The sequence below is a fragment of the Clavelina lepadiformis genome, chromosome 7 (assembly GCF_947623445.1).
Source record: "Clavelina lepadiformis chromosome 7, kaClaLepa1.1, whole genome shotgun sequence".
NCBI classification, from domain to species: Eukaryota; Metazoa; Chordata; class Ascidiacea; order Aplousobranchia; family Clavelinidae; genus Clavelina; species Clavelina lepadiformis.
In genome coordinates this window covers 10,194,926-10,213,193 of record NC_135246.1, presented here as the reverse complement: position 1 = coordinate 10,213,193, position 18,268 = coordinate 10,194,926, and the positions used below count along the sequence as shown (strand labels likewise).

The following is an 18,268-nucleotide window of genomic DNA, read 5'->3' as shown; positions in this document are numbered from 1 at the left end:
ATAGCGTATTGCAGGTCCAGGCTAAGCTGTAAATTATTTAGAAGTCGCATATTTGTTTTCCGTGGATTAGTTATCGGAAACTTTTACTCTCAAAACATGCTGTAAAGTTTAGGTGGTTGTTTTATAAATTTTAGTAAAATGATTCTGTCCAAACTAAGAATGTAGGCATTCCTAGCCTATATATCGTTGCAAGCCAAAATTGAGGAAGGCTCGTGATGTAGTTTTGCGATAGTAGCTTCTTGGTTTAATGTTCAATGGTCCCTGGTTCAATCGCGTGTCGAGGCAACTAATTTCGTTCACTTTGTTTTGTTGAGGTGTCAGTTCGCATTAGGAACACATTTTTCAGCTGGAAACATTGTGTTTATGACGATTTCGCAACCAATGCGTCATATCTACTGGATGAAAAATGTCGAAGTGCAATGTGCATGTGACGTCGACGTGGGCTGGTTTGTTATTATTTTGTAATTCTGTCAAACTGAGAATGTAGGCATTCTTAGCCTAGATCTTGTTGCAAGCGAATATTGATGGAGGCTCGTGAAGTGGTTCTACGACAGTAGCTTCTTAGTTAAATGTACTTTGCATTGAAAAGCCTATTTTTTAAAAATTGGGTCAGGATCCCTTGAGCCGGATTTCAGTCAAAGTATATTTACTGGATCAAATAAAGATCGATCGCCGCTCCCAGATGGTCTAGTGGTCAGGATTCCTGGCTTTCACCCAGGCGGCCCGGGTTCGATTCCCGGTCTGGGAAAGTGCATGCATTGATGGTTCAGTGGTAGAATTCTCGCCTGCCACGCGGGAGGCCCGGGTTCGATTCCCGGTCAATGCATTTTCTTAACATTACCTGGATAACCTTTCGTGTGAGTGCCCAGAAAGTGTATTTTCGCTTTGATGACAAAAATGTTTTGAAGAATAAGGATTGTTGTTCGTTAATAGGGAGGTATATGCCGTGATAACTTAGAGAAATGGATTGCTGAAAGAAAAATTCTCAATTTGCCAGAAAATTCTTCAATAAAACAAAAATTTCAAAGTCGGAATAATGGTGAAATTAATCGTTGTTTTGGACCCCAAACAATCGAGGCCGATTAGCTCAGTTGGTTAGAGCGTCGTGCTAATAACGCGAAATTCGCGGGTTCGAGCCCCGTATTGGCCAAAGCTTGCCTCGATAGCTCAGTTGGGAGAGCGTTAGACTGAAGATCTAAAGGTCCCTGGTTCAATCCCGGGTCGAGGCAACTAATTTCGATTACTTCGTTCTTTTGAGAAGTCATTTCCTTTTAGGAACACAATTTTAAGCGGGAACATTTTATGTGTGACGAGGTCTCCACCAATGCGTGATATTAAAAATACGAAAAATGTTGTAGTCCAATGCGCATGTGACGTCGACGTGGGCTGGTTTGATATGGTTTTGGCGATAGCGTATTGCAGGTCCAGGCTAAGCTGTAAATTATTTAGAAGTCGCATATTTGTTTTCCGTGGATTAGTTATCGGAAACTTTTACTCTCAAAACATGCTGTAAAGTTTAGGTGGTTGTTTTATAAATTTTAGTAAAATGATTCTGTCCAAACTAAGAATGTAGGCATTCCTAGCCTATATATCGTTGCAAGCCAAAATTGAGGAAGGCTCGTGATGTAGTTTTGCGATAGTAGCTTCTTGGTTTAATGTTCAATGGTCCCTGGTTCAATCGCGTGTCGAGGCAACTAATTTCGTTCACTTTGTTTTGTTGAGGTGTCAGTTCGCATTAGGAACACATTTTTCAGCTGGAAACATTGTGTTTATGACGATTTCGCAACCAATGCGTCATATCTACTGGATGAAAAATGTCGAAGTGCAATGTGCATGTGACGTCGACGTGGGCTGGTTTGTTATTATTTTGTAATTCTGTCAAACTGAGAATGTAGGCATTCTTAGCCTAGATCTTGTTGCAAGCGAATATTGATGGAGGCTCGTGAAGTGGTTCTACGACAGTAGCTTCTTAGTTAAATGTACTTTGCATTGAAAAGCCTAATTTTTAAAAATTGGGTCAGGATCCCTTGAGCCGGATTTCAGTCAAAGTATATTTACTGGATCAAATAAAGATCGATCGCCGCTCCCAGATGGTCTAGTGGTCAGGATTCCTGGCTTTCACCCAGGCGGCCCGGGTTCGATTCCCGGTCTGGGAAAGTGCATGCATTGATGGTTCAGTGGTAGAATTCTCGCCTGCCACGCGGGAGGCCCGGGTTCGATTCCCGGTCAATGCATTTTCTTAACATTACCTGGATAACCTTTCGTGTGAGTGCCCAGAAAGTGTATTTTCGCTTTGATGACAAAAATGTTTTGAAGAATAAGGATTGTTGTTCGTTAATAGGGAGGTATATGCCGTGATAACTTAGAGAAATGGATTGCTGAAAGAAAAATTCTCAATTTGCCAGAAAATTCTTCAATAAAACAAAAATTTCAAAGTCGGAATAATGGTGAAATTAATCGTTGTTTTGGACCCCAAACAATCGAGGCCGATTAGCTCAGTTGGTTAGAGCGTCGTGCTAATAACGCGAATGTCGCGGGTTCGAGCCCCGTATTGGCCAAAGCTTGCCTCGATAGCTCAGTTGGGAGAGCGTTAGACTGAAGATCTAAAGGTCCCTGGTTCAATCCCGGGTCGAGGCAACTAATTTCGATTACTTCGTTCTTTTGAGAAGTCATTTCCTTTTAGGAACACAATTTTAAGCGGGAACATTTTATGTGTGACGAGGTCTCCACCAATGCGTGATATTAAAAAGACGAAAAATGTTGCAGTCCAATGCGCATGTGACGTCGACGTGGGCTGGTTTGATATGGTTTTGGCGATAGCGTATTGCAGGTCCAGGCTAAGCTGTAAATTATTTAGAAGTCGCATATTTGTTTTCCGTGGATTAGTTGTCCGAAACTTTTACTCTCAAAACATGCTGTAAAGTTTAGGTGGTTGTTTTATAAATTTTAGTGAAATGATTCTGTCCAAACTAAGAATGTAGGCATTCCTAGCCTATATATCGTTGCAAGCCAAAATTGAGGAAGGCTCGTGATGTAGTTTTGCGATAGTAGCTTCTTGGTTTAATGTTCAATGGTCCCTGGTTCAATCGCGTGTCGAGGCAACTAATTTCGTTCACTTTGTTTTGTTGAGGTGTCAGTTCGCATTAGGAACACATTTTTCAGCTGGAAACATTGTGTTTATGACGATTTCGCAACCAATGCGTCATATCTACTGGATGAAAAATGTCGAAGTGCAATGTGCATGTGACGTCGACGTGGGCTGGTTTGTTATTATTTTGTAATTCTGTCAAACTGAGAATGTAGGCATTCTTAGCCTAGATCTTGTTGCAAGCGAATATTGATGGAGGCTCGTGAAGTGGTTCTACGACAGTAGCTTCTTAGTTAAATGTACTTTGCATTGAAAAGCCTATTTTTTAAAAATTGGGTCAGGATCCCTTGAGCCGGATTTCAGTCAAAGTATATTTACTGGATCAAATAAAGATCGATCGCCGCTCCCAGATGGTCTAGTGGTCAGGATTCCTGGCTTTCACCCAGGCGGCCCGGGTTCGATTCCCGGTCTGGGAAAGTGCATGCATTGATGGTTCAGTGGTAGAATTCTCGCCTGCCACGCGGGAGGCCCGGGTTCGATTCCCGGTCAATGCATTTTCTTAACATTACCTGGATAACCTTTCGTGTGAGTGCCCAGAAAGTGTATTTTCGCTTTGATGACAAAAATGTTTTGAAGAATAAGGATTGTTGTTCGTTAATAGGGAGGTATATGCCGTGATAACTTAGAGAAATGGATTGCTGAAAGAAAAATTCTCAATTTGCCAGAAAATTCTTCAATAAAACAAAAATTTCAAAGTCGGAATAATGGTGAAATTAATCGTTGTTTTGGACCCCAAACAATCGAGGCCGATTAGCTCAGTTGGTTAGAGCGTCGTGCTAATAACGCGAATGTCGCGGGTTCGAGCCCCGTATTGGCCAAAGCTTGCCTCGATAGCTCAGTTGGGAGAGCGTTAGACTGAAGATCTAAAGGTCCCTGGTTCAATCCCGGGTCGAGGCAACTAATTTCGATTACTTCGTTCTTTTGAGAAGTCATTTCCTTTTAGGAACACAATTTTAAGCGGGAACATTTTATGTGTGACGAGGTCTCCACCAATGCGTGATATTAAAAAGACGAAAAATGTTGCAGTCCAATGCGCATGTGACGTCGACGTGGGCTGGTTTGATATGGTTTTGGCGATAGCGTATTGCAGGTCCAGGCTAAGCTGTAAATTATTTAGAAGTCGCATATTTGTTTTCCGTGGATTAGTTGTCCGAAACTTTTACTCTCAAAACATGCTGTAAAGTTTAGGTGGTTGTTTTATAAATTTTAGTAAAATGATTCTGTCCAAACTAAGAATGTAGGCATTCCTAGCCTATATATCGTTGCAAGCCAAAATTGAGGAAGGCTCGTGATGTAGTTTTGCGATAGTAGCTTCTTGGTTTAATGTTCAATGGTCCCTGGTTCAATCGCGTGTCGAGGCAACTAATTTCGTTCACTTTGTTTTGTTGAGGTGTCAGTTCGCATTAGGAACATATTTTTTCAGCTGGAAACACTGTGTTTATGACGATTTCGCAACCAATGCGTCATATCTACTGGATGAAAAATTTCGAAGTGCAATGTGCATGTGACGTCGACGTGGGCTGGTTTGTTATTATTTTGTAATTCTGTCAAACTGAGAATGTAGGCATTCTTAGCCTAGATCTCGTTGCAAGCGAATATTGATGGAGGCTCGTGAAGTGGTTCTACGACAGTAGCTTCTTAGTTAAATGTACTTGCATTGAAAAGCCTATTTTTTTAAAATTGGATCATGATCCCTTGAGCCGGATTTCAGTCAAAGTATATTTACTGGATCAAATAAAGATCGATCGCCGCTCCCAGATGGTCTAGTGGTCAGGATTCCTGGCTTTCACCCAGGCGGCCCGGGTTCGATTCCCGGTCTGGGAAAGTGCATGCATTGATGGTTCAGTGGTAGAATTCTCGCCTGCCACGCGGGAGGCCCGGGTTCGATTCCCGGTCAATGCATTTTCTTAACATTACCTGGATAACCTTTCGTGTGAGTGCCCAGAAAGTGTATTTTCGCTTTGATGACAAAAATGTTTTGAAGAATAAGGATTGTTGTTCGTTAATAGGGAGGTATATGCCGTGATAACTTAGAGAAATGGATTGCTGAAAGAAAAATTCTCAATTTGCCAGAAAATTCTTCAATAAAACAAAAATTTCAAAGTCGGAATAATGGTGAAATTAATCGTTGTTTTGGACCCCAAACAATCGAGGCCGATTAGCTCAGTTGGTTAGAGCGTCGTGCTAATAACGCGAATGTCGCGGGTTCGAGCCCCGTATTGGCCAAAGCTTGCCTCGATAGCTCAGTTGGGAGAGCGTTAGACTGAAGATCTAAAGGTCCCTGGTTCAATCCCGGGTCGAGGCAACTAATTTCGATTACTTCGTTCTTTTGAGAAGTCATTTCCTTTTAGGAACACAATTTTAAGCGGGAACATTTTATGTGTGACGAGGTCTCCACCAATGCGTGATATTAAAAAGACGAAAAATGTTGCAGTCCAATGCGCATGTGACGTCGACGTGGGCTGGTTTGATATGGTTTTGGCGATAGCGTATTGCAGGTCCAGGCTAAGCTGTAAATTATTTAGAAGTCGCATATTTGTTTTCCGTGGATTAGTTGTCCGAAACTTTTACTCTCAAAACATGCTGTAAAGTTTAGGTGGTTGTTTTATAAATTTTAGTGAAATGATTCTGTCCAAACTAAGAATGTAGGCATTCCTAGCCTATATATCGTTGCAAGCCAAAATTGAGGAAGGCTCGTGATGTAGTTTTGCGATAGTAGCTTCTTGGTTTAATGTTCAATGGTCCCTGGTTCAATCGCGTGTCGAGGCAACTAATTTCGTTCACTTTGTTTTGTTGAGGTGTCAGTTCGCATTAGGAACACATTTTTCAGCTGGAAACATTGTGTTTATGACGATTTCGCAACCAATGCGTCATATCTACTGGATGAAAAATGTCGAAGTGCAATGTGCATGTGACGTCGACGTGGGCTGGTTTGTTATTATTTTGTAATTCTGTCAAACTGAGAATGTAGGCATTCTTAGCCTAGATCTTGTTGCAAGCGAATATTGATGGAGGCTCGTGAAGTGGTTCTACGACAGTAGCTTCTTAGTTAAATGTACTTTGCATTGAAAAGCCTATTTTTTAAAAATTGGGTCAGGATCCCTTGAGCCGGATTTCAGTCAAAGTATATTTACTGGATCAAATAAAGATCGATCGCCGCTCCCAGATGGTCTAGTGGTCAGGATTCCTGGCTTTCACCCAGGCGGCCCGGGTTCGATTCCCGGTCTGGGAAAGTGCATGCATTGATGGTTCAGTGGTAGAATTCTCGCCTGCCACGCGGGAGGCCCGGGTTCGATTCCCGGTCAATGCATTTTCTTAACATTACCTGGATAACCTTTCGTGTGAGTGCCCAGAAAGTGTATTTTCGCTTTGATGACAAAAATGTTTTGAAGAATAAGGATTGTTGTTCGTTAATAGGGAGGTATATGCCGTGATAACTTAGAGAAATGGATTGCTGAAAGAAAAATTCTCAATTTGCCAGAAAATTCTTCAATAAAACAAAAATTTCAAAGTCGGAATAATGGTGAAATTAATCGTTGTTTTGGACCCCAAACAATCGAGGCCGATTAGCTCAGTTGGTTAGAGCGTCGTGCTAATAACGCGAATGTCGCGGGTTCGAGCCCCGTATTGGCCAAAGCTTGCCTCGATAGCTCAGTTGGGAGAGCGTTAGACTGAAGATCTAAAGGTCCCTGGTTCAATCCCGGGTCGAGGCAACTAATTTCGATTACTTCGTTCTTTTGAGAAGTCATTTCCTTTTAGGAACACAATTTTAAGCGGGAACATTTTATGTGTGACGAGGTCTCCACCAATGCGTGATATTAAAAAGACGAAAAATGTTGCAGTCCAATGCGCATGTGACGTCGACGTGGGCTGGTTTGATATGGTTTTGGCGATAGCGTATTGCAGGTCCAGGCTAAGCTGTAAATTATTTAGAAGTCGCATATTTGTTTTCCGTGGATTAGTTGTCCGAAACTTTTACTCTCAAAACATGCTGTAAAGTTTAGGTGGTTGTTTTATAAATTTTAGTAAAATGATTCTGTCCAAACTAAGAATGTAGGCATTCCTAGCCTATATATCGTTGCAAGCCAAAATTGAGGAAGGCTCGTGATGTAGTTTTGCGATAGTAGCTTCTTGGTTTAATGTTCAATGGTCCCTGGTTCAATCGCGTGTCGAGGCAACTAATTTCGTTCACTTTGTTTTGTTGAGGTGTCAGTTCGCATTAGGAACATATTTTTTCAGCTGGAAACACTGTGTTTATGACGATTTCGCAACCAATGCGTCATATCTACTGGATGAAAAATTTCGAAGTGCAATGTGCATGTGACGTCGACGTGGGCTGGTTTGTTATTATTTTGTAATTCTGTCAAACTGAGAATGTAGGCATTCTTAGCCTAGATCTCGTTGCAAGCGAATATTGATGGAGGCTCGTGAAGTGGTTCTACGACAGTAGCTTCTTAGTTAAATGTACTTGCATTGAAAAGCCTATTTTTTTAAAATTGGATCATGATCCCTTGAGCCGGATTTCAGTCAAAGTATATTTACTGGATCAAATAAAGATCGATCGCCGCTCCCAGATGGTCTAGTGGTCAGGATTCCTGGCTTTCACCCAGGCGGCCCGGGTTCGATTCCCGGTCTGGGAAAGTGCATGCATTGATGGTTCAGTGGTAGAATTCTCGCCTGCCACGCGGGAGGCCCGGGTTCGATTCCCGGTCAATGCATTTTCTTAACATTACCTGGATAACCTTTCGTGTGAGTGCCCAGAAAGTGTATTTTCGCTTTGATGACAAAAATGTTTTGAAGAATAAGGATTGTTGTTCGTTAATAGGGAGGTATATGCCGTGATAACTTAGAGAAATGGATTGCTGAAAGAAAAATTCTCAATTTACCAGAAAATTCTTCAATAAAACAAAAATTTCAAAGTCGGAATAATGGTGAAATTAATCGTTGTTTTGGACCCCAAACAATCGAGGCCGATTAGCTCAGTTGGTTAGAGCGTCGTGCTAATAACGCGAATGTCGCGGGTTCGAGCCCCGTATTGGCCAAAGCTTGCCTCGATAGCTCAGTTGGCAGAGCGTTAGACTGAAGATCTAAAGGTCCCTGGTTCAATCCCGGGTCGAGGCAACTAATTTCGATTACTTCGTTCTTTTGAGAAGTCATTTCCTTTTAGGAACACAATTTTAAGCGGGAACATTTTATGTGTGACGAGGTCTCCACCAATGCGTGATATTAAAAAGACGAAAAATGTTGCAGTCCAATGCGCATGTGACGTCGACGTGGGCTGGTTTGATATGGTTTTGGCGATAGCGTATTGCAGGTCCAGGCTAAGCTGTAAATTATTTAGAAGTCGCATATTTGTTTTCCGTGGATTAGTTGTCCGAAACTTTTACTCTCAAAACATGCTGTAAAACTTAGGTGGTTGTTTTATAAATTTTAGTAAAATGATTCTGTCCAAACTAAGAATGTAGGCATTCCTAGCCTATATATCGTTGCAAGCCAAAATTGAGGAAGGCTCGTGATGTAGTTTTGCGATAGTAGCTTCTTGGTTTAATGTTCAATGGTCCCTGGTTCAATCGCGTGTCGAGGCAACTAATTTCGTTCACTTTGTTTTGTTGAGGTGTCAGTTCGCATTAGGAACATATTTTTTCAGCTGGAAACACTGTGTTTATGACGATTTCGCAACCAATGCGTCATATCTACTGGATGAAAAATTTCGAAGTGCAATGTGCATGTGACGTCGACGTGGGCTGGTTTGTTATTATTTTGTAATTCTGTCAAACTGAGAATGTAGGCATTCTTAGCCTAGATCTCGTTGCAAGCGAATATTGATGGAGGCTCGTGAAGTGGTTCTACGACAGTAGCTTCTTAGTTAAATGTACTTTGCATTGAAAAGCCTATTTTTTTAAAATTGGATCATGATCCCTTGAGCCGGATTTCAGTCAAAGTATATTTACTGGATCAAATAAAGATCGATCGCCGCTCCCAGATGGTCTAGTGGTCAGGATTCCTGGCTTTCACCCAGGCGGCCCGGGTTCGATTCCCGGTCTGGGAAAGTGCATGCATTGATGGTTCAGTGGTAGAATTCTCGCCTGCCACGCGGGAGGCCCGGGTTCGATTCCCGGTCAATGCATTTTCTTAACATTACCTGGATAACCTTTCGTGTGAGTGCCCAGAAAGTGTATTTTCGCTTTGATGACAAAAATGTTTTGAAGAATAAGGATTGTTGTTCGTTAATAGGGAGGTATATGCCGTGATAACTTAGAGAAATGGATTGCTGAAAGAAAAATTCTCAATTTGCCAGAAAATTCTTCAATAAAACAAAAATTTCAAAGTCGGAATAATGGTGAAATTAATCGTTGTTTTGGACCCCAAACAATCGAGGCCGATTAGCTCAGTTGGTTAGAGCGTCGTGCTAATAACGCGAATGTCGCGGGTTCGAGCCCCGTATTGGCCAAAGCTTGCCTCGATAGCTCAGTTGGGAGAGCGTTAGACTGAAGATCTAAAGGTCCCTGGTTCAATCCCGGGTCGAGGCAACTAATTTCGATTACTTCGTTCTTTTGAGAAGTCATTTCCTTTTAGGAACACAATTTTAAGCGGGAACATTTTATGTGTGACGAGGTCTCCACCAATGCGTGATATTAAAAAGACGAAAAATGTTGCAGTCCAATGCGCATGTGACGTCGACGTGGGCTGGTTTGATATGGTTTTGGCGATAGCGTATTGCAGGTCCAGGCTAAGCTGTAAATTATTTAGAAGTCGCATATTTGTTTTCCGTGGATTAGTTGTCCGAAACTTTTACTCTCAAAACATGCTGTAAAGTTTAGGTGGTTGTTTTATAAATTTTAGTAAAATGATTCTGTCCAAACTAAGAATGTAGGCATTCCTAGCCTATATATCGTTGCAAGCCAAAATTGAGGAAGGCTCGTGATGTAGTTTTGCGATAGTAGCTTCTTGGTTTAATGTTCAATGGTCCCTGGTTCAATCGCGTGTCGAGGCAACTAATTTCGTTCACTTTGTTTTGTTGAGGTGTCAGTTCGCATTAGGAACATATTTTTTCAGCTGGAAACACTGTGTTTATGACGATTTCGCAACCAATGCGTCATATCTACTGGATGAAAAATTTCGAAGTGCAATGTGCATGTGACGTCGACGTGGGCTGGTTTGTTATTATTTTGTAATTCTGTCAAACTGAGAATGTAGGCATTCTTAGCCTAGATCTCGTTGCAAGCGAATATTGATGGAGGCTCGTGAAGTGGTTCTACGACAGTAGCTTCTTAGTTAAATGTACTTGCATTGAAAAGCCTATTTTTTTAAAATTGGATCATGATCCCTTGAGCCGGATTTCAGTCAAAGTATATTTACTGGATCAAATAAAGATCGATCGCCGCTCCCAGATGGTCTAGTGGTCAGGATTCCTGGCTTTCACCCAGGCGGCCCGGGTTCGATTCCCGGTCTGGGAAAGTGCATGCATTGATGGTTCAGTGGTAGAATTCTCGCCTGCCACGCGGGAGGCCCGGGTTCGATTCCCGGTCAATGCATTTTCTTAACATTACCTGGATAACCTTTCGTGTGAGTGCCCAGAAAGTGTATTTTCGCTTTGATGACAAAAATGTTTTGAAGAATAAGGATTGTTGTTCGTTAATAGGGAGGTATATGCCGTGATAACTTAGAGAAATGGATTGCTGAAAGAAAAATTCTCAATTTACCAGAAAATTCTTCAATAAAACAAAAATTTCAAAGTCGGAATAATGGTGAAATTAATCGTTGTTTTGGACCCCAAACAATCGAGGCCGATTAGCTCAGTTGGTTAGAGCGTCGTGCTAATAACGCGAATGTCGCGGGTTCGAGCCCCGTATTGGCCAAAGCTTGCCTCGATAGCTCAGTTGGCAGAGCGTTAGACTGAAGATCTAAAGGTCCCTGGTTCAATCCCGGGTCGAGGCAACTAATTTCGATTACTTCGTTCTTTTGAGAAGTCATTTCCTTTTAGGAACACAATTTTAAGCGGGAACATTTTATGTGTGACGAGGTCTCCACCAATGCGTGATATTAAAAAGACGAAAAATGTTGCAGTCCAATGCGCATGTGACGTCGACGTGGGCTGGTTTGATATGGTTTTGGCGATAGCGTATTGCAGGTCCAGGCTAAGCTGTAAATTATTTAGAAGTCGCATATTTGTTTTCCGTGGATTAGTTGTCCGAAACTTTTACTCTCAAAACATGCTGTAAAGTTTAGGTGGTTGTTTTATAAATTTTAGTAAAATGATTCTGTCCAAACTAAGAATGTAGGCATTCCTAGCCTATATATCGTTGCAAGCCAAAATTGAGGAAGGCTCGTGATGTAGTTTTGCGATAGTAGCTTCTTGGTTTAATGTTCAATGGTCCCTGGTTCAATCGCGTGTCGAGGCAACTAATTTCGTTCACTTTGTTTTGTTGAGGTGTCAGTTCGCATTAGGAACATATTTTTTCAGCTGGAAACACTGTGTTTATGACGATTTCGCAACCAATGCGTCATACCTACTGGATGAAAAATTTCGAAGTGCAAAGTGCATGTGACGTCGACGTGGGCTGGTTTGTTATTATTTTGTAATTCTGTCAAACTGAGAATGTAGGCATTCTTAGCCTAGATCTCGTTGCAAGCGAATATTGATGGAGGCTCGTGAAGTGGTTCTACGACAGTAGCTTCTTAGTTAAATGTACTTGCATTGAAAAGCCTATTTTTTTAAAATTGGATCATGATCCCTTGAGCCGGATTTCAGTCAAAGTATATTTACTGGATCAAATAAAGATCGATCGCCGCTCCCAGATGGTCTAGTGGTCAGGATTCCTGGCTTTCACCCAGGCGGCCCGGGTTCGATTCCCGGTCTGGGAAAGTGCATGCATTGATGGTTCAGTGGTAGAATTCTCGCCTGCCACGCGGGAGGCCCGGGTTCGATTCCCGGTCAATGCATTTTCTTAACATTACCTGGATAACCTTTCGTGTGAGTGCCCAGAAAGTGTATTTTCGCTTTGATGACAAAAATGTTTTGAAGAATAAGGATTGTTGTTCGTTAATAGGGAGGTATATGCCGTGATAACTTAGAGAAATGGATTGCTGAAAGAAAAATTCTCAATTTACCAGAAAATTCTTCAATAAAACAAAAATTTCAAAGTCGGAATAATGGTGAAATTAATCGTTGTTTTGGACCCCAAACAATCGAGGCCGATTAGCTCAGTTGGTTAGAGCGTCGTGCTAATAACGCGAATGTCGCGGGTTCGAGCCCCGTATTGGCCAAAGCTTGCCTCGATAGCTCAGTTGGCAGAGCGTTAGACTGAAGATCTAAAGGTCCCTGGTTCAATCCCGGGTCGAGGCAACTAATTTCGATTACTTCGTTCTTTTGAGAAGTCATTTCCTTTTAGGAACACAATTTTAAGCGGGAACATTTTATGTGTGACGAGGTCTCCACCAATGCGTGATATTAAAAAGACGAAAAATGTTGCAGTCCAATGCGCATGTGACGTCGACGTGGGCTGGTTTGATATGGTTTTGGCGATAGCGTATTGCAGGTCCAGGCTAAGCTGTAAATTATTTAGAAGTCGCATATTTGTTTTCCGTGGATTAGTTGTCCGAAACTTTTACTCTCAAAACATGCTGTAAAGTTTAGGTGGTTGTTTTATAAATTTTAGTAAAATGATTCTGTCCAAACTAAGAATGTAGGCATTCCTAGCCTATATATCGTTGCAAGCCAAAATTGAGGAAGGCTCGTGATGTAGTTTTGCGATAGTAGCTTCTTGGTTTAATGTTCAATGGTCCCTGGTTCAATCGCGTGTCGAGGCAACTAATTTCGTTCACTTTGTTTTGTTGAGGTGTCAGTTCGCATTAGGAACATATTTTTTCAGCTGGAAACACTGTGTTTATGACGATTTCGCAACCAATGCGTCATACCTACTGGATGAAAAATTTCGAAGTGCAAAGTGCATGTGACGTCGACGTGGGCTGGTTTGTTATTATTTTGTAATTCTGTCAAACTGAGAATGTAGGCATTCTTAGCCTAGATCTCGTTGCAAGCGAATATTGATGGAGGCTCGTGAAGTGGTTCTACGACAGTAGCTTCTTAGTTAAATGTACTTGCATTGAAAAGCCTATTTTTTTAAAATTGGATCATGATCCCTTGAGCCGGATTTCAGTCAAAGTATATTTACTGGATCAAATAAAGATCGATCGCCGCTCCCAGATGGTCTAGTGGTCAGGATTCCTGGCTTTCACCCAGGCGGCCCGGGTTCGATTCCCGGTCTGGGAAAGTGCATGCATTGATGGTTCAGTGGTAGAATTCTCGCCTGCCACGCGGGAGGCCCGGGTTCGATTCCCGGTCAATGCATTTTCTTAACATTACCTGGATAACCTTTCGTGTGAGTGCCCAGAAAGTGTATTTTCGCTTTGATGACAAAAATGTTTTGAAGAATAAGGATTGTTGTTCGTTAATAGGGAGGTATATGCCGTGATAACTTAGAGAAATGGATTGCTGAAAGAAAAATTCTCAATTTGCCAGAAAATTCTTCAATAAAACAAAAATTTCAAAGTCGGAATAATGGTGAAATTAATCGTTGTTTTGTACCCAAAACAATCGAGGCCGATTAGCTCAGTTGGTTAGAGCGTCGTGCTAATAACGCGAATGTCGCGGGTTCGAGCCCCGTATTGGCCAAAGCTTGCCTCGATAGCTCAGTTGGCAGAGCGTTAGACTGAAGATCTAAAGGTCCCTGGTTCAATCCCGGGTCGAGGCAACTAATTTCGATTACTTCGTTCTTTTGAGAAGTCATTTCCTTTTAGGAACACAATTTTAAGCGGGAACATTTTATGTGTGACGAAGTCTCCACCAATGCGTGATATTAAAAAGACGAAAAATGTTGCAGTCCAATGCGCATGTGACGTCGACGTGGGCTGGTTTGATATGGTTTTGGCGATAGCGTATTGCAGGTCCAGGCTAAGCTGTAAATTATTTAGAAGTCGCATATTTGTTTTCCGTGGATTAGTTGTCCGAAACTTTTACTCTCAAAACATTCTGTAAAACTTAGGTGGTTGTTTTATAAATTTTAGTAAAATGATTTTGTCCAAACTAAGAATGTAGGCATTCCTAGCCTATATATCGTTGCAAGCCAAAATTGAGGAAGGCTCGTGATGTAGTTTTGCGATAGTAGCTTCTTGGTTTAATGTTCAATGGTCCCTGGTTCAATCGCGTGTCGAGGCAACTAATTTCGTTCACTTTGTTTTGTTGAGGTGTCAGTTCGCATTAGGAACATATTTTTTCAGCTGGAAACACTGTGTTTATGACGATTTCGCAACCAATGCGTCATATCTACTGGATGAAAAATGTCGAAGTGCAATGTGCATGTGACGTCGACGTGGGCTGGTTTGTTATTATTTTGTAATTCTGTCAAACTGAGAATGTAGGCATTCTTAGCCTAGATCTCGTTGCAAGCGAATATTGATGGAGGCTCGTGAAGTGGTTCTACGACAGTAGCTTCTTAGTTAAATGTACTTTGCATTGAAAAGCCTATTTTTTAAAAATTGGGTCAGGATCCCTTGAGCCGGATTTCAGTCAAAGTATATTTACTGGATCAAATAAAGATCGATCGCCGCTCCCAGATGGTCTAGTGGTCAGGATTCCTGGCTTTCACCCAGGCGGCCCGGGTTCGATTCCCGGTCTGGGAAAGTGCATGCATTGATGGTTCAGTGGTAGAATTCTCGCCTGCCACGCGGGAGGCCCGGGTTCGATTCCCGGTCAATGCATTTTCTTAACATTACCTGGATAACCTTTCGTGTGAGTGCCCAGAAAGTGTATTTTCGCTTTGATGACAAAAATGTTTTGAAGAATAAGGATTGTTGTTCGTTAATAGGGAGGTATATGCCGTGATAACTTAGAGAAATGGATTGCTGAAAGAAAAATTCTCAATTTGCCAGAAAATTCTTCAATAAAACAAAAATTTCAAAGTCGGAATAATGGTGAAATTAATCGTTGTTTTGGACCCCAAACAATCGAGGCCGATTAGCTCAGTTGGTTAGAGCGTCGTGCTAATAACGCGAATGTCGCGGGTTCGAGCCCCGTATTGGCCAAAGCTTGCCTCGATAGCTCAGTTGGGAGAGCGTTAGACTGAAGATCTAAAGGTCCCTGGTTCAATCCCGGGTCGAGGCAACTAATTTCGATTACTTCGTTCTTTTGAGAAGTCATTTCCTTTTAGGAACACAATTTTAAGCGGGAACATTTTATGTGTGACGAGGTCTCCACCAATGCGTGATATTAAAAAGACGAAAAATGTTGCAGTCCAATGCGCATGTGACGTCGACGTGGGCTGGTTTGATATGGTTTTGGCGATAGCGTATTGCAGGTCCAGGCTAAGCTGTAAATTATTTAGAAGTCGCATATTTGTTTTCCGTGGATTAGTTGTCCGAAACTTTTACTCTCAAAACATGCTGTAAAGTTTAGGTGGTTGTTTTATAAATTTTAGTAAATTGATTCTGTCCAAACTAAGAATGTAGGCATTCCTAGCCTATATATCGTTGCAAGCCAAAATTGAGGAAGGCTCGTGATGTAGTTTTGCGATAGTAGCTTCTTGGTTTAATGTTCAATGGTCCCTGGTTCAATCGCGTGTCGAGGCAACTAATTTCGTTCACTTTGTTTTGTTGAGGTGTCAGTTCGCATTAGGAACATATTTTTTCAGCTGGAAACACTGTGTTTATGACGATTTCGCAACCAATGCGTCATATCTACTGGATGAAAAATTTCGAAGTGCAATGTGCATGTGACGTCGACGTGGGCTGGTTTGTTATTATTTTGTAATTCTGTCAAACTGAGAATGTAGGCATTCTTAGCCTAGATCTCGTTGCAAGCGAATATTGATGGAGGCTCGTGAAGTGGTTCTACGACAGTAGCTTCTTAGTTAAATGTACTTGCATTGAAAAGCCTATTTTTTTAAAATTGGATCATGATCCCTTGAGCCGGATTTCAGTCAAAGTATATTTACTGGATCAAATAAAGATCGATCGCCGCTCCCAGATGGTCTAGTGGTCAGGATTCCTGGCTTTCACCCAGGCGGCCCGGGTTCGATTCCCGGTCTGGGAAAGTGCATGCATTGATGGTTCAGTGGTAGAATTCTCGCCTGCCACGCGGGAGGCCCGGGTTCGATTCCCGGTCAATGCATTTTCTTAACATTACCTGGATAACCTTTCGTGTGAGTGCCCAGAAAGTGTATTTTCGCTTTGATGACAAAAATGTTTTGAAGAATAAGGATTGTTGTTCGTTAATAGGGAGGTATATGCCGTGATAACTTAGAGAAATGGATTGCTGAAAGAAAAATTCTCAATTTGCCAGAAAATTCTTCAATAAAACAAAAATTTCAAAGTCGGAATAATGGTGAAATTAATCGTTGTTTTGGACCCCAAACAATCGAGGCCGATTAGCTCAGTTGGTTAGAGCGTCGTGCTAATAACGCGAATGTCGCGGGTTCGAGCCCCGTATTGGCCAAAGCTTGCCTCGATAGCTCAGTTGGGAGAGCGTTAGACTGAAGATCTAAAGGTCCCTGGTTCAATCCCGGGTCGAGGCAACTAATTTCGATTACTTCGTTCTTTTGAGAAGTCATTTCCTTTTAGGAACACAATTTTAAGCGGGAACATTTTATGTGTGACGAGGTCTCCACCAATGCGTGATATTAAAAAGACGAAAAATGTTGCAGTCCAATGCGCATGTGACGTCGACGTGGGCTGGTTTGATATGGTTTTGGCGATAGCGTATTGCAGGTCCAGGCTAAGCTGTAAATTATTTAGAAGTCGCATATTTGTTTTCCGTGGATTAGTTGTCCGAAACTTTTACTCTCAAAACATGCTGTAAAGTTTAGGTGGTTGTTTTATAAATTTTAGTAAAATGATTCTGTCCAAACTAAGAATGTAGGCATTCCTAGCCTATATATCGTTGCAAGCCAAAATTGAGGAAGGCTCGTGATGTAGTTTTGCGATAGTAGCTTCTTGGTTTAATGTTCAATGGTCCCTGGTTCAATCGCGTGTCGAGGCAACTAATTTCGTTCACTTTGTTTTGTTGAGGTGTCAGTTCGCATTAGGAACATATTTTTTCAGCTGGAAACACTGTGTTTATGACGATTTCGCAACCAATGCGTCATATCTACTGGATGAAAAATTTCGAAGTGCAATGTGCATGTGACGTCGACGTGGGCTGGTTTGTTATTATTTTGTAATTCTGTCAAACTGAGAATGTAGGCATTCTTAGCCTAGATCTCGTTGCAAGCGAATATTGATGGAGGCTCGTGAAGTGGTTCTACGACAGTAGCTTCTTAGTTAAATGTACTTGCATTGAAAAGCCTATTTTTTTAAAATTGGATCATGATCCCTTGAGCCGGATTTCAGTCAAAGTATATTTACTGGATCAAATAAAGATCGATCGCCGCTCACAGATGGTCTAGTGGTCAGGATTCCTGGCTTTCACCCAGGCGGCCCGGGTTCGATTCCCGGTCTGGGAAAGTGCATGCATTGATGGTTCAGTGGTAGAATTCTCGCCTGCCACGCGGGAGGCCCGGGTTCGATTCCCGGTCAATGCATTTTCTTAACATTACCTGGATAACCTTTCGTGTGAGTGCCCAGAAAGTGTATTTTCGCTTTGATGACAAAAATGTTTTGAAGAATAAGGATTGTTGTTCGTTAATAGGGAGGTATATGCCGTGATAACTTAGAGAAATGGATTGCTGAAAGAAAAATTCTCAATTTACCAGAAAATTCTTCAATAAAACAAAAATTTCAAAGTCGGAATAATGGTGAAATTAATCGTTGTTTTGGACCCCAAACAATCGAGGCCGATTAGCTCAGTTGGTTAGAGCGTCGTGCTAATAACGCGAATGTCGCGGGTTCGAGCCCCGTATTGGCCAAAGCTTGCCTCGATAGCTCAGTTGGCAGAGCGTTAGACTGAAGATCTAAAGGTCCCTGGTTCAATCCCGGGTCGAGGCAACTAATTTCGATTACTTCGTTTTTTTGAGAAGTCATTTCCTTTTAGGAACACAATTTTAAGCGGGAACATTTTATGTGTGACGAGGTCTCCACCAATGCGTGATATTAAAAAGACGAAAAATGTTGCAGTCCAATGCGCAT

The 18,268-nt window shown here is 41.8% G+C and overlaps 52 non-coding genes across 52 annotated transcripts; all 52 read left to right on the top strand.

Annotated features, from left to right (window-relative positions):
• The first annotated feature begins 676 nt into the window (after nt 1-676).
• Nucleotides 677-748, top strand: Trnae-uuc (transfer RNA glutamic acid (anticodon UUC)). Its single transcript has one exon. It is a non-coding gene; the product is annotated as a tRNA-Glu (tRNA).
• A 7-nt stretch (nt 749-755) lies between these two features.
• Trnag-gcc (transfer RNA glycine (anticodon GCC)) lies at nt 756-826 on the top strand. Its single transcript has one exon. It is a non-coding gene; the product is annotated as a tRNA-Gly (tRNA).
• Nucleotides 827-1,076: 250 nt separating this feature from the next.
• Nucleotides 1,077-1,150, top strand: Trnai-aau (transfer RNA isoleucine (anticodon AAU)). Its single transcript has one exon. It is a non-coding gene; the product is annotated as a tRNA-Ile (tRNA).
• A 6-nt stretch (nt 1,151-1,156) lies between these two features.
• On the top strand, nt 1,157-1,229 carry Trnaf-gaa (transfer RNA phenylalanine (anticodon GAA)). Its single transcript has one exon. It is a non-coding gene; the product is annotated as a tRNA-Phe (tRNA).
• An 855-nt stretch (nt 1,230-2,084) lies between these two features.
• On the top strand, nt 2,085-2,156 carry Trnae-uuc (transfer RNA glutamic acid (anticodon UUC)). Its single transcript has one exon. It is a non-coding gene; the product is annotated as a tRNA-Glu (tRNA).
• A 7-nt stretch (nt 2,157-2,163) lies between these two features.
• Trnag-gcc (transfer RNA glycine (anticodon GCC)) lies at nt 2,164-2,234 on the top strand. The gene has a single exon. It is a non-coding gene; the product is annotated as a tRNA-Gly (tRNA).
• Nucleotides 2,235-2,484: 250 nt separating this feature from the next.
• Trnai-aau (transfer RNA isoleucine (anticodon AAU)) lies at nt 2,485-2,558 on the top strand. The gene has a single exon. It is a non-coding gene; the product is annotated as a tRNA-Ile (tRNA).
• A 6-nt stretch (nt 2,559-2,564) lies between these two features.
• On the top strand, nt 2,565-2,637 carry Trnaf-gaa (transfer RNA phenylalanine (anticodon GAA)). Its single transcript has one exon. It is a non-coding gene; the product is annotated as a tRNA-Phe (tRNA).
• An 855-nt stretch (nt 2,638-3,492) lies between these two features.
• Trnae-uuc (transfer RNA glutamic acid (anticodon UUC)) lies at nt 3,493-3,564 on the top strand. The gene has a single exon. It is a non-coding gene; the product is annotated as a tRNA-Glu (tRNA).
• Nucleotides 3,565-3,571: 7 nt separating this feature from the next.
• Trnag-gcc (transfer RNA glycine (anticodon GCC)) lies at nt 3,572-3,642 on the top strand. The gene has a single exon. It is a non-coding gene; the product is annotated as a tRNA-Gly (tRNA).
• A 250-nt stretch (nt 3,643-3,892) lies between these two features.
• Nucleotides 3,893-3,966, top strand: Trnai-aau (transfer RNA isoleucine (anticodon AAU)). Its single transcript has one exon. It is a non-coding gene; the product is annotated as a tRNA-Ile (tRNA).
• A 6-nt stretch (nt 3,967-3,972) lies between these two features.
• Trnaf-gaa (transfer RNA phenylalanine (anticodon GAA)) lies at nt 3,973-4,045 on the top strand. Its single transcript has one exon. It is a non-coding gene; the product is annotated as a tRNA-Phe (tRNA).
• Nucleotides 4,046-4,900: 855 nt separating this feature from the next.
• Nucleotides 4,901-4,972, top strand: Trnae-uuc (transfer RNA glutamic acid (anticodon UUC)). The gene has a single exon. It is a non-coding gene; the product is annotated as a tRNA-Glu (tRNA).
• Nucleotides 4,973-4,979: 7 nt separating this feature from the next.
• On the top strand, nt 4,980-5,050 carry Trnag-gcc (transfer RNA glycine (anticodon GCC)). Its single transcript has one exon. It is a non-coding gene; the product is annotated as a tRNA-Gly (tRNA).
• A 250-nt stretch (nt 5,051-5,300) lies between these two features.
• On the top strand, nt 5,301-5,374 carry Trnai-aau (transfer RNA isoleucine (anticodon AAU)). Its single transcript has one exon. It is a non-coding gene; the product is annotated as a tRNA-Ile (tRNA).
• A 6-nt stretch (nt 5,375-5,380) lies between these two features.
• Trnaf-gaa (transfer RNA phenylalanine (anticodon GAA)) lies at nt 5,381-5,453 on the top strand. The gene has a single exon. It is a non-coding gene; the product is annotated as a tRNA-Phe (tRNA).
• An 855-nt stretch (nt 5,454-6,308) lies between these two features.
• Nucleotides 6,309-6,380, top strand: Trnae-uuc (transfer RNA glutamic acid (anticodon UUC)). The gene has a single exon. It is a non-coding gene; the product is annotated as a tRNA-Glu (tRNA).
• A 7-nt stretch (nt 6,381-6,387) lies between these two features.
• Trnag-gcc (transfer RNA glycine (anticodon GCC)) lies at nt 6,388-6,458 on the top strand. The gene has a single exon. It is a non-coding gene; the product is annotated as a tRNA-Gly (tRNA).
• A 250-nt stretch (nt 6,459-6,708) lies between these two features.
• Nucleotides 6,709-6,782, top strand: Trnai-aau (transfer RNA isoleucine (anticodon AAU)). Its single transcript has one exon. It is a non-coding gene; the product is annotated as a tRNA-Ile (tRNA).
• Nucleotides 6,783-6,788: 6 nt separating this feature from the next.
• Nucleotides 6,789-6,861, top strand: Trnaf-gaa (transfer RNA phenylalanine (anticodon GAA)). Its single transcript has one exon. It is a non-coding gene; the product is annotated as a tRNA-Phe (tRNA).
• Nucleotides 6,862-7,716: 855 nt separating this feature from the next.
• Trnae-uuc (transfer RNA glutamic acid (anticodon UUC)) lies at nt 7,717-7,788 on the top strand. The gene has a single exon. It is a non-coding gene; the product is annotated as a tRNA-Glu (tRNA).
• A 7-nt stretch (nt 7,789-7,795) lies between these two features.
• Trnag-gcc (transfer RNA glycine (anticodon GCC)) lies at nt 7,796-7,866 on the top strand. Its single transcript has one exon. It is a non-coding gene; the product is annotated as a tRNA-Gly (tRNA).
• Nucleotides 7,867-8,116: 250 nt separating this feature from the next.
• Trnai-aau (transfer RNA isoleucine (anticodon AAU)) lies at nt 8,117-8,190 on the top strand. The gene has a single exon. It is a non-coding gene; the product is annotated as a tRNA-Ile (tRNA).
• A 6-nt stretch (nt 8,191-8,196) lies between these two features.
• On the top strand, nt 8,197-8,269 carry Trnaf-gaa (transfer RNA phenylalanine (anticodon GAA)). The gene has a single exon. It is a non-coding gene; the product is annotated as a tRNA-Phe (tRNA).
• An 856-nt stretch (nt 8,270-9,125) lies between these two features.
• On the top strand, nt 9,126-9,197 carry Trnae-uuc (transfer RNA glutamic acid (anticodon UUC)). Its single transcript has one exon. It is a non-coding gene; the product is annotated as a tRNA-Glu (tRNA).
• Nucleotides 9,198-9,204: 7 nt separating this feature from the next.
• Nucleotides 9,205-9,275, top strand: Trnag-gcc (transfer RNA glycine (anticodon GCC)). The gene has a single exon. It is a non-coding gene; the product is annotated as a tRNA-Gly (tRNA).
• A 250-nt stretch (nt 9,276-9,525) lies between these two features.
• Trnai-aau (transfer RNA isoleucine (anticodon AAU)) lies at nt 9,526-9,599 on the top strand. Its single transcript has one exon. It is a non-coding gene; the product is annotated as a tRNA-Ile (tRNA).
• A 6-nt stretch (nt 9,600-9,605) lies between these two features.
• On the top strand, nt 9,606-9,678 carry Trnaf-gaa (transfer RNA phenylalanine (anticodon GAA)). Its single transcript has one exon. It is a non-coding gene; the product is annotated as a tRNA-Phe (tRNA).
• Nucleotides 9,679-10,533: 855 nt separating this feature from the next.
• Nucleotides 10,534-10,605, top strand: Trnae-uuc (transfer RNA glutamic acid (anticodon UUC)). The gene has a single exon. It is a non-coding gene; the product is annotated as a tRNA-Glu (tRNA).
• Nucleotides 10,606-10,612: 7 nt separating this feature from the next.
• Trnag-gcc (transfer RNA glycine (anticodon GCC)) lies at nt 10,613-10,683 on the top strand. Its single transcript has one exon. It is a non-coding gene; the product is annotated as a tRNA-Gly (tRNA).
• A 250-nt stretch (nt 10,684-10,933) lies between these two features.
• Trnai-aau (transfer RNA isoleucine (anticodon AAU)) lies at nt 10,934-11,007 on the top strand. The gene has a single exon. It is a non-coding gene; the product is annotated as a tRNA-Ile (tRNA).
• Nucleotides 11,008-11,013: 6 nt separating this feature from the next.
• Nucleotides 11,014-11,086, top strand: Trnaf-gaa (transfer RNA phenylalanine (anticodon GAA)). Its single transcript has one exon. It is a non-coding gene; the product is annotated as a tRNA-Phe (tRNA).
• An 855-nt stretch (nt 11,087-11,941) lies between these two features.
• Nucleotides 11,942-12,013, top strand: Trnae-uuc (transfer RNA glutamic acid (anticodon UUC)). Its single transcript has one exon. It is a non-coding gene; the product is annotated as a tRNA-Glu (tRNA).
• A 7-nt stretch (nt 12,014-12,020) lies between these two features.
• On the top strand, nt 12,021-12,091 carry Trnag-gcc (transfer RNA glycine (anticodon GCC)). Its single transcript has one exon. It is a non-coding gene; the product is annotated as a tRNA-Gly (tRNA).
• Nucleotides 12,092-12,341: 250 nt separating this feature from the next.
• Nucleotides 12,342-12,415, top strand: Trnai-aau (transfer RNA isoleucine (anticodon AAU)). The gene has a single exon. It is a non-coding gene; the product is annotated as a tRNA-Ile (tRNA).
• Nucleotides 12,416-12,421: 6 nt separating this feature from the next.
• Trnaf-gaa (transfer RNA phenylalanine (anticodon GAA)) lies at nt 12,422-12,494 on the top strand. Its single transcript has one exon. It is a non-coding gene; the product is annotated as a tRNA-Phe (tRNA).
• An 855-nt stretch (nt 12,495-13,349) lies between these two features.
• On the top strand, nt 13,350-13,421 carry Trnae-uuc (transfer RNA glutamic acid (anticodon UUC)). The gene has a single exon. It is a non-coding gene; the product is annotated as a tRNA-Glu (tRNA).
• A 7-nt stretch (nt 13,422-13,428) lies between these two features.
• Trnag-gcc (transfer RNA glycine (anticodon GCC)) lies at nt 13,429-13,499 on the top strand. Its single transcript has one exon. It is a non-coding gene; the product is annotated as a tRNA-Gly (tRNA).
• Nucleotides 13,500-13,749: 250 nt separating this feature from the next.
• Trnai-aau (transfer RNA isoleucine (anticodon AAU)) lies at nt 13,750-13,823 on the top strand. Its single transcript has one exon. It is a non-coding gene; the product is annotated as a tRNA-Ile (tRNA).
• A 6-nt stretch (nt 13,824-13,829) lies between these two features.
• On the top strand, nt 13,830-13,902 carry Trnaf-gaa (transfer RNA phenylalanine (anticodon GAA)). Its single transcript has one exon. It is a non-coding gene; the product is annotated as a tRNA-Phe (tRNA).
• An 856-nt stretch (nt 13,903-14,758) lies between these two features.
• Nucleotides 14,759-14,830, top strand: Trnae-uuc (transfer RNA glutamic acid (anticodon UUC)). The gene has a single exon. It is a non-coding gene; the product is annotated as a tRNA-Glu (tRNA).
• Nucleotides 14,831-14,837: 7 nt separating this feature from the next.
• Trnag-gcc (transfer RNA glycine (anticodon GCC)) lies at nt 14,838-14,908 on the top strand. Its single transcript has one exon. It is a non-coding gene; the product is annotated as a tRNA-Gly (tRNA).
• A 250-nt stretch (nt 14,909-15,158) lies between these two features.
• On the top strand, nt 15,159-15,232 carry Trnai-aau (transfer RNA isoleucine (anticodon AAU)). Its single transcript has one exon. It is a non-coding gene; the product is annotated as a tRNA-Ile (tRNA).
• Nucleotides 15,233-15,238: 6 nt separating this feature from the next.
• Nucleotides 15,239-15,311, top strand: Trnaf-gaa (transfer RNA phenylalanine (anticodon GAA)). Its single transcript has one exon. It is a non-coding gene; the product is annotated as a tRNA-Phe (tRNA).
• An 855-nt stretch (nt 15,312-16,166) lies between these two features.
• Trnae-uuc (transfer RNA glutamic acid (anticodon UUC)) lies at nt 16,167-16,238 on the top strand. Its single transcript has one exon. It is a non-coding gene; the product is annotated as a tRNA-Glu (tRNA).
• Nucleotides 16,239-16,245: 7 nt separating this feature from the next.
• Nucleotides 16,246-16,316, top strand: Trnag-gcc (transfer RNA glycine (anticodon GCC)). The gene has a single exon. It is a non-coding gene; the product is annotated as a tRNA-Gly (tRNA).
• Nucleotides 16,317-16,566: 250 nt separating this feature from the next.
• On the top strand, nt 16,567-16,640 carry Trnai-aau (transfer RNA isoleucine (anticodon AAU)). The gene has a single exon. It is a non-coding gene; the product is annotated as a tRNA-Ile (tRNA).
• A 6-nt stretch (nt 16,641-16,646) lies between these two features.
• On the top strand, nt 16,647-16,719 carry Trnaf-gaa (transfer RNA phenylalanine (anticodon GAA)). Its single transcript has one exon. It is a non-coding gene; the product is annotated as a tRNA-Phe (tRNA).
• An 855-nt stretch (nt 16,720-17,574) lies between these two features.
• Trnae-uuc (transfer RNA glutamic acid (anticodon UUC)) lies at nt 17,575-17,646 on the top strand. Its single transcript has one exon. It is a non-coding gene; the product is annotated as a tRNA-Glu (tRNA).
• Nucleotides 17,647-17,653: 7 nt separating this feature from the next.
• Trnag-gcc (transfer RNA glycine (anticodon GCC)) lies at nt 17,654-17,724 on the top strand. Its single transcript has one exon. It is a non-coding gene; the product is annotated as a tRNA-Gly (tRNA).
• A 250-nt stretch (nt 17,725-17,974) lies between these two features.
• Nucleotides 17,975-18,048, top strand: Trnai-aau (transfer RNA isoleucine (anticodon AAU)). The gene has a single exon. It is a non-coding gene; the product is annotated as a tRNA-Ile (tRNA).
• Nucleotides 18,049-18,054: 6 nt separating this feature from the next.
• Nucleotides 18,055-18,127, top strand: Trnaf-gaa (transfer RNA phenylalanine (anticodon GAA)). Its single transcript has one exon. It is a non-coding gene; the product is annotated as a tRNA-Phe (tRNA).
• Nucleotides 18,128-18,268: the final 141 nt, after the last annotated feature.